Genomic DNA, 9,118 nt, shown 5'->3' on the forward strand with positions numbered 1-9,118 from the left:
TACATTTTCAGAAAGGTCAAATAAGGTTCAGATTATTTATTTATGCCATAGTTTCTCAGTACATTTCCTGAGACACCTAGAGAAGAAAGACAAGAAGACAGTTCTTTGAATTGTGACTTTAAAAAATATTGTTTTACATCTGGAGGATTTTGTGTGGGTTGTGTGATAATAAGCTGTGTGTGTCAGAAAGTGTGTGTGTGTGTGTGTGAACATATGCACATATACACACTTACATGAATTTTCATGCTGAAAGCACAAGTATAGCACACAATTTTTGGAATGCTTTTGAAAGAGTCTTATTCCCATGCAATGAGAATAGAGATTACATGATACTTGACATCAATGTATCAATCTTACTTATAGAGGCTCAGCATCTCAAGGAGCTTCTTTAGACACTGGAAAACACTCCCATGGAAAAGAAAGGCTGTTATTCAAGTGTTTTCTTTTTTAAATTGGCCTTGAAGTCCTGAATTAATGCATGAGGATAGAAAAAAATAGGTGAGGAAGCCCTGGCTCCAAATGTGTGGACCTTTCTAGCAATGTGCAAAAGAGCACGTTTTGTCTCAATTTCTGAGAGTTGACAGAAAATTCAATTCAATTGCCTGGAATTACATTTTTTCCTATCCATTTCCCTAATAATTCTTCTCCTTACTGTCTCGTTTCTGTTATACATTGCAAAACTATTTTTTACATGTCTCAGAGTTCCTAAATTTTCTGTATCTACAAGGATAAAATACAAAACTATGCAAAATAAAATAGAATGATTACTATTACTTTGTGACCGTCTCTGCCCAGCATTAAATTAAGAAATATATTACAGTGATCTGCTTGACATTTGAATGATAGCAATATTACATTGACACCTCTAAAATAATCATCAGTGTGGTTGATTCTGATTAATTCAACTATTTGAAAATATTAGTTGTTAATTGAGAAACAATTTGTCTTTATTAAGTTAGTAAAAGAGTATTAAAATGTACTTATAATATTGCTTACCCTATTATAGTCATCTGAAAGTTCATTTATCAAGAATTAGTAACAGTTGGGCCCGGAATTTAGCTCTGTGGTTTTGCCGCTGCCTGCTGTGCAAGTGCAAGGACCCAAGTTCGATCCCCAATACCAAAAAAAAAAAAAAAAAAAAAGAATTAGTAACAATCTTTGTGATCAAAACAGAATGGATCACCCCTGGAACAAATCAAGGTTTAGCTTAATTATAGTCAACAAGAAGAAAACTAAATCAATAAACATAAAGAAAATTTGGATATTATTCAAGATAGAGCTAAAATGATCTAATTTTTAACATAAGATAAAGATCAATGTTGCTGATAACAGAAACACCTAAAAGATTAGAAGGATTACTTTCACAAAGCACCACCTGAAGCAACTGAAGAATGTTCTAGCACAGTGCAAATTCACTTAATGTGAGTAATAGTGTGTTCCTAGGGATATTTAATGTTCAAGGAGTGTTGACAACGTACTTGCCTCTGTTCAAAGATCAGAGAGGAATAGCTTCTGGGTGGTATACAGTTTGCCAGTCCCACCCATGGCAACTGTTACTCTTGTTGGTTTCCTTTTCTCAATAGCTTTTTACCTTTCTCCCCAACACTACTGCATGCCTATCTCATGATGGCACACTAAGAGATACATAGCAATATGCCCATACACATACATGAAACCCACACAGTGCTTACTTTTTGTTCCTTTGGGGGCTGGAGTCTAAAGGCTCTAGATAGTAACAACTGCTTACAGGAGGAAAATTTCTATTGCATCCAAAGCATAAATAAGAGAATATAGTAATAGTCCTATCTGAAATAAATTCTTATTTATTTTCCCTGTTTTTTTTCAAAAATGTGTTGACCCTGTAAGCATTCCAGGAGCTGCAGATTTGAAGTCAAATGGCAAGCTCAGGATGCTATAAGTAGGTTTATATGGCTAGAAAGAAGGGTTAGATTGGGGAAGGGGAAAGATGAGCATTACCAGTTCATGAAGAACCACATAGGCTAATCCAGTGATTTTGAACATTATCCTGAAAGTCATAAAGATTCATGGATGAATGTTTACCAGTTCCTACAGACATACTCTCATTAATATTGTAGAAAGATCATCATTACAGTAGCAGGAAGGCCAAGATTAGTGACCAAGAAAACAGTCAAAATGGAGTTGAAAGGAAGGATTTAGAAATATTAAGGAGATAGAATCTAAAAAACTTAGAAGAGAATGAACTAGAGGAAAGAATTTAAGATGCATTTCCTGTTTTTTATCCTCAGTGGAAGAATTGGTGATGGCAACTGGAGGAAGAACATACAGAAAATGAAAGATAATCATCAATAGATTTATTAAAGATTGCAATTTTTAAAAAACAGCTTTATTTGGATATAGTGCACATACCACAGACTTTGCCCATTTAATGTGTAAACTGCAGTGAATTGAAGTATGTTCAAAGGGGTGTGCAACCACCACAAGTTTAAGCTATTCTCATTATTCTCAAAAAAACCTCTACATATTTTAGTTGCAACCTTCGCCATATCTCTCCATCTCCCAAAAGCCTATACAGCCATGAATCTTTCTATGTCTATATATTTGACTATTCAGAACATTTAATATAAATGGATTAATGAAGTATGTGACCCATGTTGTAGAATGTGCCAATACTTTATTTTTTTATTGTTGAAAAATATTCTACTATATAGATATAGCACCTTTTTACTCATTCATGAAGTTGAGCATTTGGATTTTTTTCACTGTTTTGATTATTTTGCATAGTGATGCTATAAACTTGTATTTTTGTTTCTATGTGAACATCTTTTCATCTTTATTTGACTTTTATTTTTGCAGTACTAGGGATCAAATTCAAGACCTTGTGCTTACCAGGCAGGTGCAGCACCACTAAGCTACATCCTCACTAAGCTACATCCTCAGCCCATCATCGTTATTTGATACATACATAGATGGGACATTGCTGAATCACTTTATAATTTTGTATTTTATTTTTTGTAGTGTTGCCAAAATGTTTTGCTAAATTCCTGCTTCACATTACACACTCAACAAGAATTTCTGATGGCTCCAATATCTACAAATCATCACCAATACTTGTTTTTCTCTTTTTTGTTATAGCCAGTCTAGTGGTCCCCACTTATTGAGCCAGGGTCAGGTTTCACTTAAAGATGTGTAATCTATAGATATGCCAATGGTAATAACATGACTTGAGCTCAAAACATGCTGTCTAAATAAGAAAATGGACACTTAAGATTGTTCCTTCTTGGAAATCTGAATAAAGGCAAACTAAAAGAATTAGATCCTTAGTAACCATAAAATAAACTAAAAATTTATGGAGTGAAAAGAAAGAGAAAAAACTTATAAGTATTGTAAGAATAATGAGTGAATTGAATGATTAATATAAGAAACTATAGGTAGAGAAAATAAGAACAGGGTGGGGAATTGTTACTTTGGTCTCACAACTGAGAAGGAAGTGAAACTTGAGTAAGGAGATACAAAATTTAAGAGTTGAACTGTGTCAAAGACAGAGTGGAAAGATGATATAAGAGCTGTGTCTATGGGTCTTATACAGTAGTCATTTTTCTTGGATTCCTAAGTACTCTTCTGTGTATTAGCCAGAAAGATTCAGCTATCTATGCAACCAATAGGACCAATCATATTTGTTCCACTATTAAATTTCTAGGTCCTGCAGAACAAGGTTAAGTGAAATGAAACAGCTTATATTAGTGTCTCAAAATGCCACAAAGGCAAATTTCTCTAACAAAATCCCAGGCTGTCCTTGTAGGTCTCATGGGTACTATCTCCATTTTGCAGTCATTGTAGAAAACACAAGTCATCCTGTTATGGAAAGGGTGCCTGGCAATCTCAACCCTAACTTAGTCCTTTTGACTTTAGGAGTAAACATTGTAGTCAATGATGCACCAAACTTCACTGAACAGAAGGAGCCTGTCCAACTGACCTGCTCTTCAAATTTCCTATTCTTCTACCAAAGGCAACTTTTGTTTTCTAACAGTTTTTTTTTACTTGTAGAAAATATTTTGGATTAGATATAATACGTAACCTTTATTAGCTTGATAGAATAAATCACATTGGAAATTAAAAGACTTGGATCCCATGAATATATGACTGATCTCAGAGATACTATATCATATATTCTCAGCCAGATATTCTTCCCTTTAAACTCATGATCACCTTTTTTCTTTGATTTCAAGGAATGTTGAGTCTTTTTTTTTTTTTCACATCTCACTTGCCAGTGCATTCCATTTGAGAAGATAAACCTCTACCAACCAATGCAGCTTTGCCAGAAGGCAGTAATATTCAGACAGGAATAATAAGGGTGGAACTCAGATTTTAGCCAAAGTTCCCAGGTACGCTACAATAGCAACATTCTTGAGGACTTAGAACTTCATTCAGATTTTTCTGAATGTTGACTTTGCTGCCTCTGATTTAATACTGTACAAATTCTATATTTTCTGTGAAAATAGTTTTAAAATTTGGAGCAGATCCTTTCACTAAAATAACTGTTCAGTATAACATTTATTCATTAAGTACACTGTACTGCTTAGTGATGGGATGAAATGAAAAATATCCATTTCTGTACTCAAGGGCTTTGTGATCTATAGTGGTTTATGATCTTCAGGGTGAAGACATAAAAATAATAACCAGTTCCTTGATTTAGAAAAGAAAATCCCAGACTCTATTTTCTGAACCATCTGCTGTTAGTAATTTTACTGATATCCAGACCTCATTTCTATGAATCTAATGAAGTTACTTAACTTTTCTTTTCTTTTTTTTTTTTGACACTGGGAATTGAAACCAGGGTCTTGATACTGGGCTATATCCCAGCTCCTTTTTAAAAACAATTTTGAAACAGGGTCTCATTCAGTTGCCAAGTTGTCCAAGCTGGCCACTAATTTGCAATCCTTTTCCCTCAGCCTCCCAAAGTGCTGTGCATTACAGTCATGCTCCACTGTGTCTGGCTATTTTAAATTATTCAGTTACCTCAAAAGTAGAAACAATAATAGTATGTGGTTCATAGTGCTTTGGCAGTGACTTTATAAAGACAAAATAAGCTAGCACATGTGTGCTTGTCACCATTCCAGGCAATAGTAAGATTCAATAGGTGCCATTATCTTTATTGTTTCAATTATTTTAAAATTCCAGATATATTATTATTTGAATATTTCTTGTTATTGCTAAGAGGTTGGCTCAGTTTTTATTTTGTTTAGACATAATTGGTTGTCAGTTTGTATTAACTTGACTCCAAAACTCATCTCTTTAATGTATATCATCACAGATGTATAATTAAAAGGCGTCACAATTCAATTTTAGCTAAGACAAAACTATTGTTTACACTTCAAAAGACTGTTTAATTTTATATATGTACTTTGAATGCAGTCTCAGCCTCCTACCCCTTAGGAATATCTAACTATAAAAACCTGTTCCTAGGAAAAGCGTTTATGTCATTGATTTTAATAAATATTTACTTTTTAAATGCTTAATTGTAACTTATGGCCAATGGTATATATTATCAGTGATGGGTCACCTTAAACGAACTATAACAAAGCTCTATTTACCATCCAAACCTTCTCCTTGCCTTGTTGTCAAATAGTTACTTATACCATAGATTTACACTTCTTCACTTTTTGTTCCTTTTCAGTCTGCCCTTTCTCCCTACCTCCAGATTAAAACTCTCAATCAAATAACCAAGAACCTCAATGTTGACACATTTATAAATAGTATTCTTCCCTCATTGTGTACAACCTTTCAGCAGCGCTTGATTAAATTAATCACTTCTTCCTTCTGTAAAGTTTTGATCACATATTAGGCTTCTCAGGGAAACATAATACTCAGTGATGTGCTGGCAAATCTTTAACAGCCAGCTCTCTGTGAGAAAAAAGCCTGAACTGTAGTGCTGGCCAGTTTGGGAAGTTTAAATACTTCTATCACAATTTCAAGCTGCCAATGTAACATCACTGAGCAAGGTAGATATGCACCTAAATGTTCCAACACACTATGTGGGCTATGAATGACATCTATAAGACACTGAACACAGAAACTGCAAACAGTGTTTTACAGAAGTTTTGTTTTTGTAAAATTTTTATAAGATGTGATTACACATTCAAAAACAGAAAAATTTAAAACTTTAGTCATAATGATTTTTATTTATCCACTTAATTATAATATATATTTTGCCTTTGAATTGTAAAAGACAGTTATGAATCTTTTAAAAGAAAATTTCTCTGAAAACCTAAATAAGACTTACATTTTAAATATATATTTAGAAATATATTTTCTTTATCCTTAAATCATTACTTATAATAGTATTATAGACAGCTAAATCAGATAGAAATATTATAGGCAGTCAATTAGGGCTGGGCCCTCAAGAGACTCAGGACAAAAATGAAATACATCACAACCATGACTGGTTACACATCTGCTGGAGATCAGGCCTCAAGGTAAAGACGAAATGTCCAAGCCTGCCTAATTTCTCAAAAGACAAACACCAGACCTAGTGAAGTTTAGACAGACATCACTCACCCTGGTGGATGTCCAACACCTCCGGACCCATCATTTCCTAGGGAAATCTTTGTTCTTCCCATCCACACTTGTTATGTGACTTGTTTTCCCATTGGACCATTATTACCTAAGTGACTTCACTTGTAACCTTATTGGTTGATCATAGCTATAAACCACTCTGTACACAAGTGGGTTTTGCTCTACAAAACTTCCATGTAAATTGAGGTCCCAGGCTACACATTCATTCAAGTCCCCTCCTGCCTCTCAGGAGCTATCCTCTTAATAAATATTTTTATATTCTTAACCTCCGTTGTTCCTAGAATTCATTTTTCAATTTTTAGAGAACACCAATTTGGCGCATCAGACATCTAACAGGTTGAGAGATATAATATTTTTATATTTCATTTCCTGTGTCATTATGACAAGATTTACATAAAAATATTAATTAAAGCATAATTAGAAATTTTGCTAAAGTGGCACTAAAATTGTATAGCAATAATTTAAGTAAAGTATATGTTTATTTTATAATCTAAACTTTATTGGCTCACCAGGTAATAATTGGCCACATAGGTAATAATAAACTCAGTGGTCAGATATTTTGACAGTTTTTAGTACTATAAAAAGCAAGCTTTGCTTATGTTATTTTAATATTTTCATAGTGAAGGCAGAAGATAGAAAAAAGTTTTATTCAAGTTATTCAAAGTTATTCAAGTTATGTTAGTGTCATGTACAACTTTTAAATATTTAGACAACAAATTTGGGGATCCATTTGTGCTCTTATACTAGGTCCTCTATGTATTGGGGCAGAGAGCTACAGAACCTTGTCATTACAATAAAATAATAAGGCTGAGGTCCTCGTTTTTATTTATTTGAACCTATATCCATCTGATTCCAAATATTGTGTTAAGTGTGACAGTTTACTTCCTTCTGCACATTTTCAATAGTAAACAAATAGTTGTGTTTACAATACAATATCTATTCAACCCTTCAAATCAGAAGTTTATGCATCTTCCATTGTTATGAAACTCCAATAGCAGAGTTTAAAATTCCTCAAACTGAATCCAAACTAATTGATTCTGCTCAATATATTAATAATTATATGTGATGCTAAAACTATTACATCACATTATTTTTTGAGGAACATAGTATTTTTCACTGGAATGTCCAAATATTAAAATCAATATGAAGGTATCTGTTTTCAAAGTCATGGAGATGCTTGAATGAAATGTGAATAAATGAAACAAAGGAAAGATAGTAATTTAAGTAGAAGTAAATTAGAGTGAGAAGGCAGTGGCTTTTAGTGACTTTTGAATGAAAAACAAGAAGCAGGCTTTAAGATGAGAATTGATTTGTGAATCACATTCCACCTAGTCTCTCTTCCATGGTCTAAACATTTTATTTGCTTTCTAACTTGCACTTCAAAGTGCTAAATCTTTGATGTTCCACTTGAGCCACGCCCAGGATAGTATGTCATTCTCCCAGAGCCTTATATATTTGATAAATGCCTCATTATTACTAATGTGGAAGCTATTGTGAATTATTCTATACAGAGTAAATCATCAGAATGTTAAAATTTGTCACTTGGCATAAACTATAAAGGCTCCACAACAATGAAGTAAAATCCAAGGATATTTCTGGCAGAGATAAGAAAAAGGCTGCAAAGGCCAAGAGCTCCATAAATAACACTAAGCTTAAATGAAGCACCACAAATGTAGTAAAGACTTGCTTTCCTTGCTCATCACGCTGTGTGTACTCCACAGAGGAGTTAATGATAGCTGCAGATGGCAGTAAGTTATTTTGGTAACAAAATTCAAGTGATTACTACTCCTCCTTTTAATACCACTTTAATTGAAGTCATCACCTTGAATTATTTTAAAGATTAAAATTTTATTTTGTATAATTTTGAGGAGCTGTATCAGAATTAGTATTTTCTTAGTTGGCTTACTAGAAAGATAGTGCCTTCCATTATACTATGAAAGGCAAATTTCTGATTAGATTATCCTTTCAAGGCTGATGGTGCCTTAATATCCTTCAGATCACAGCTGAGACAGCATTTCTGGAGATAGATGTTGTCTGATTCTCCAGTATAACTTTGGTCCTCAAGTTCTGCATTCTCAGAGTAAACCATATGCTTCTTTTTTTTCTGTGATTATTTTTTTATTCCTAAAATAAAACTTTTCATTTAAATTTGAAATTATAGAAAATGGAAAAAATAACATTCAGTAGGTAGAATGATGCAGTTTTTAAAGCAGCATAATGAAGAAATGAGATCATTTAGCCAGAGTAGTGGAGAATATGTAGCCCAAAGAAGCTTCTTTATATATAAGATTTTATTTTATTTTATTTTATTGGTGCATTTTAGGTGTACACTATAATGACACTCATCATTGGAAATTTGCACCCTTACATGATCTCTCTTGGTTCTTACTTTTCCCCCTTCCCCTGCCCTCCCTTCAACCCGTCCATCCCTCCCTATTTACAAAGACTTTATTTCCATTTTTTCATTTTCTCATATTAATTCTGTTCCCTTCTTTCCTTTCCCCTACCCCTCCCACTTCCCCTTCCCCTTCCCCTTTGCCCCTTTTCTTCCTATTTCACATTA

This window comes from Heterocephalus glaber, unplaced genomic scaffold (assembly GCF_053883595.1).
Source record: "Heterocephalus glaber isolate CG9 unplaced genomic scaffold, H.glaber_assembly_v1.0 deba00001720, whole genome shotgun sequence".
Classification (NCBI taxonomy): domain Eukaryota; kingdom Metazoa; phylum Chordata; class Mammalia; order Rodentia; family Bathyergidae; genus Heterocephalus; species Heterocephalus glaber.